Here is a 5,399-nt window from a genome sequence, read left to right as displayed (position 1 = left end):
GCTCCCGGGGGAGGATGTTCTGCCCACATGCTTAAAAGTCTGAACTCAAGGAATTTTCCTGTGTCTCCAGACAAGCTGCATGTGAATTCGGAATGTAACCTCTTGCGTATTGCAGGCCTTGATTTTGGACACCCAGATCGATCTGTTTTATTTTGTTTTACTCTGTTTTTAGAAATATTGTTAGGGAATAAATTTGTTAAACTTAATCCGGCCGAATCCCGTGGTTTTCTTCTTCTCGACTTTATTGAACATGCAACAAAGGAAAGTAATCTCAAAGCGACAGATTATATTTTTCCAACATTAATTGGTGACCCCTGAACGTGAAAAGTGGGGAAGAAACGCGGAAGCGCAACGCGGGTAAGTGGACCGATAGTGGTTTATTAAGAGGACCGATAGTGGTTTATTATGAGATTTCTGAGACTTTCGGCGAAAAGTCGGTGACGCTCCCCCCACGTGCTTGACTTCCCTCGAGGCCTCACAAACAAAAGGTAAAGCAGGAACCTGTTCGTAAATTCTGCATATTGACCAGGTTATTCTCTTAGTGAATAACTCAAATTGTGGGGAAGTGAAGTATGTGGACGGCATAGCGCACCTGTATAAGTTTTGTGGTTCACCCTCCTGAAACAGCAAATTGGACTGAGGAAATTTATGAAATTGAATCTAAGGAAATTGTGCAGGTTTTGTGTCTGTTCAGCCTGTCAAAAATTGAATAAACACTAAATTGGGAGCGGGTGATATTTGGATTACGTTAAAATTTAGGAGGTTTTGCGTCTGTTTGAGCCTGTACGAAATCCCGTACGAAAACAACAGTGTTACTATAGGAACTAATTTTGCGCGTTTTAGGATTTTCGGAAAAACCAGGAAGGCAGCGAACCTTCACAAATTATTTTTAATGCGTAGAGAAACCACAGAGAGATTCACAATAAAAATGAAAGGTGCACTAGGCAGAAGAAATGAGGAAACCGGTGAATTTTCTTTTGACGACAGACGACGCTGACGACTTGACTTGACAACAGCGGTGAAAATGGCTTGAATGAGAATGAATGGAATGAAATGTATGCGATTTTGGAAAGAATGGGATGAAAATGTCTGAAATCTGTGTATTTTAACTGTATTTTCCACATTTCCCTGTGTATTGTCTGCTCTATGGACGCAGCCATCTTGTTCATCATGTTTACATCGAACGGACCAATGACGGGACGTTTTACTTGTTTTCGAATGTGTAGACGACTGTGATTGGTTTTGTCTGTACCACGTGGTAAGCGTGACGGAGTCCTAGCCAAAATGGCGACGTGTGGCTGTGATTGGCTTTGTTTGTACCATGTGGTCGGCGAGACGCGTCCCTGACGACCAAATATGACGGAACGTGCTGAACTTTTTCATGAGGAACATTTGAAGAGTTTGGGATGTAATTTGCGGTAAAATCATGATCGTCGTTATCGAGCGTGGTAATGACCTTGGTTGTAAGACAACGTTGAAAAACAAATTTCAGTGGGTTTTCGGTTCGCCGAAAAAGGTTTTTATGTTGCACAGCGCCTCCGACGGGAGCCTCTGCTGCAACGGCGATCAGCGTGCATGGTTGCAGGGTCTAATACATTTGGGGTAAAATAATTTTGTAATTATTTCGGATTTCTTATTGTGAATACATGTCTCTAATTTGTTTGTATGTCCTAATAACCGCGATTAAGTTCAGCTTTGTTTAAAGAAGTATTATTGACATTTTTAATTTGTTTAAGTTCGTTTTTCTGTTTGTTTTGATCTTGACTTGTGCACTGCTGTTTGAATGAGAAGCGAATGAGTGGCGGTTTTGTTTGTTTGAATCGTAATCAATAGTATTTGAAAATTGTTTTCAGAATGGGGAAAAGGACGAGGTAAAGGAAAGGGAAACATGGTTTTTGAGGATTTGGAAGGATGTTGCAATGTAGAGACAAGAAATGTAAGGTGACAAGCAGGAGAAATTAAAAGGCATTGTAAGTAAAATGGAGGGTCTGTGGGCATGGAAAAGTGTGGTATGAAAGTGCAGGGTATGGTAGAACAGGAGAAGAGGGAACATGAATGTTAAAACGCTAGTTATGAACGATTCATTTCAGTGAAATGGTTTATTTTTGTTTGTGTAAGGTACCTAATTTGTTGTGTTATGTCTTTTGCAAAAACGGTTAAAAGTTATAGTCTTTGTATTGATTGTCTGTGTTTTAGAGTGAGAATTGTGTTTTTGGTTAAATAAGGAAAAGCTTAAATTGTGGGATTTTGTTGCTTTTAGTACTTCTCCAAATTCTTTTTGTAGGGCAAAAACAGTCCTTAAGGGTAAGTCAAAACCATTTGTCTTTGTTTCTTGATTAAGAGTGAAGGAAAAGCTGCCAGAATGCATGTAAGACAACATATTTTCCAAAGATTTTACTCCATGTCCGTCATTTCGGCCAAAGAAAATTTTAGGGATTTTTTCCCCTTGCTGGCTTTCATTACTGATCAACTGACGGTGTTGGAGACGGTGAAGACTGAACATGACTAATACATTTCTAAATCTCTTTCCAAGCAGAAGAGCAGCAGCGCCCCCCCCCCCCCCCCCCCCCCGAGATCTCATAAAACTTTAGGCAGAAAACCCCCCTCTGCTACGTGGGTGAGTGACAAAGGCGCATAAGTTTACCATCCTCCGCAGCTCTTTACCTTCACAGGAGGGGGCCGAGTCAGCAGTGACTGACCCCCAGAGCACATTTGAAGAAACAGGACAGGAGAGAGGGGGAGGTTGAGCAACTGAAGAAAAACAATTATTTACCTTGCTGAAATGATTCACACACAGGATAAAAGGTGTTTTAAAAAGAAAAGGAAACTAACATGAATTTTGACTTTTTATGCCCTCAGAGACAGCAGTAGTGACGTGTCATGCTCAGCCATTCGGAGACCAAAACAGGATGACAGGTGGAAAAATCCTGGGAGAAGCAGGCCACCCAGGGGACCCCAGCAGCAGTTGGAAATGGCATCTATGGCGCTCTGAACCCTGACAGCCCACAACGAGGTGCCCAACAGCAGAATGTACAGACCGAGAGGCAGAGGGTCTGGAGGAAAAATGAACAGTACCCATGACCACTCCAAGCCCTCCTCCACCGTGGCGAGGACCACAGGGCAAGTCGGACAACACCACTTGATGCAGGAGCCATTGTCTTTTTCAAGCTCAAAGGTAACCACTGATGAGTCTACTGGACACTCTACCTGCTCTGACAAATGAACAAATGACTCCTCAAAACCTGCAAAAGACCATCCGACTGACTTTTGACCAGATGGTGGAACATTCATGCGTGCATTCACCAAACACGCCTGTGAATCTGTTGGGGTGGGACAGTCTTGTCAAAACAGGAGACGGCAGACTGGATGCCATGCTGGACACCACAGCCGACCCCCACTGCAGAAAGGGCCCTGAAACGCCAGGTGGTTTCGTTAATTTCAGGTTTGAAGCCTGGATTCCTGTGTTTGAAGCCTCCGAATGGTCTGACCTGTACACTCCATTATGACAGAGAGCATGATTAACAGTAAGAAGTATTTCAGCAGGTAGAAGACCACACATGGCATTTGAACTACACTGACATATATTAACCCTGAGGGCGAGCGGCTTATTGTGCATTCATACACTCACAAATGCAATGATACTAGCTGTCAGACACAGCTGTATCTCACATAGGATTAGACTAAGCAGGACATTAACAACACATTGGTTAAATTGTGTTGATTCAGGTGTTCACTTTCCTCCCTCAAATAAAATGTACAGGTTAATTTTGCCGTTCAACAACCGAGCAGAGAGGAGACGGCTCATGAGGATGCAGAGGTGATGTTAAAACGCTCTCTGATGCTTCATGGTCCACAGGTTCAGTTGATGTTGGTTCATTCTTCATCGTCCCCCCGGTGGTGATTCAGGTCATTGCAGGAGCACAGGTTTTTGGATCTCAGTGCAGCTGAGTGACTGATGCAGATGAAGGGAGGAAGGAAACTCAGTCTGGGCTGTAGAACTATGGTGTCATTGAATATTCGTATTCTTCATGGTGTACTTCTTTGAAACCGGTTTTAAAAGTAGATGGATTGCATATGATTTAAGCTAATGTTAATTTGAATTGATGACGTCACCATTATTATAAAACCTATCCGTCCCTGATCCATATTGCATGCTGTCACCTTTAACCTCACAAGGTGTGTTGTTTGTTGCTATTGACTTAGCACACGTTTTCTTTTAATGGAATCATTACATAAAAATAGCAATTATTTACATTTTAGTACAGAGGGGTTCATAAAATCCATCTTGCATTTTTGATCACTGTTTAAAGTCTCTGACAGAACATTATGCTATAAGAGGTTTGTGTTTTGCTAATACAGGTTGATGACATCTGCCTGCAATTAATGACAGATCTTCTGTTGCAGTTGTATTATTTCTTCTTGTGACCTTGCCTTTTACAGGAGCGTGGACAGGACGCCTGTTCACCTTATCGGTGCACCAAACTGTTTATTGTTTTTATGTTCTTGCTTTACATTTAATTCGTTTTATGTGTTTGTCCTGGAGCTTAGCCCCAGGCCAAGAGAGGGAGGTAGACAAAAGAGGTCTTAATGATTAAAAGAAGGACATTATTTTATTATCGTTTAAATGTATTTGTCTAGAAAGAGATTGACCATTTAGAAAGAATGTTTAAATAGTAACACAGATTGACCATTTTTAAAAATTTTAAAGCTTTGTGTGTCTGTTCATCTGATTTTCTCTCATCCACAGCAAGGATGAGTAGGTTCTACGACTGGGTCATTACACAACAGCCCATAATAAACTTTTTTTCTTTTTTTCTTGAATTTGTATTTTCCCCACTTGTGTTCTTCATAAAACAGCACGAGGGGAAGCAGACCTTTGAGAAGAGAAATGTGGTGGACCTTTTCCATCATATTTTCTCTTACTGCGCATGCGTAAATTGATTCTTGTCTCATTGTCTTTTGTGTTTTATTGTTTTTTATTTTTTAATTTCCTGACCCTAACACTAACAAAAACTTAGACCCACAGCAGAATCATCTTGGCAGAACAGTACCACAGCAGTGGACACCAAAGTCCTTTTGCAGCCGTTCTGTTGTATCACTATGTGTCACATCTCTAATAACAGGCTTATTGAGAAGTCCATAGGAGGCCAGGTCCAAGCTTGCCAGAGCTTGTGGGACATGCAGAAGGAGGACACGAGTGTTCGAGGCCCGGAATGACCTTTTTTGGACTTTGTTACATTTTATAAAATTGCTTACTGTTATGTTTGACAATTTTCTTTTTTCTTTTCATCGTCTGTGTGATTTTGTTCTGCTTTAACATTTCTCAATTCCCCCCTTAATTCCAGGTGTTCCTTTTCCTTACAGGAAGTGCTATTTTATTGTCTTTATCTTTTACTTTT

The 5,399-nt window shown here is 41.3% G+C and overlaps 1 long non-coding RNA gene across 1 annotated transcript; it reads left to right on the top strand.

Moving 5' to 3' along the window:
- The first annotated feature begins 208 nt into the window (after nt 1-208).
- LOC111947526 lies at nt 209-5,045 on the top strand. Its single transcript, XR_002873390.1, has 2 exons — nt 209-357; nt 2,860-5,045. It is a non-coding gene; the product is annotated as an uncharacterized LOC111947526 (long non-coding RNA).
- Nucleotides 5,046-5,399: the final 354 nt, after the last annotated feature.

This window comes from Oryzias latipes, chromosome 6 (genome assembly GCF_002234675.1).
Source record: "Oryzias latipes chromosome 6, ASM223467v1".
Taxonomy (NCBI): Eukaryota; Metazoa; Chordata; class Actinopteri; order Beloniformes; family Adrianichthyidae; genus Oryzias; species Oryzias latipes.
The sequence above is the reverse complement of the archived record's forward strand: the minus strand, read 5'-3'. Positions and strand labels throughout refer to the sequence as shown.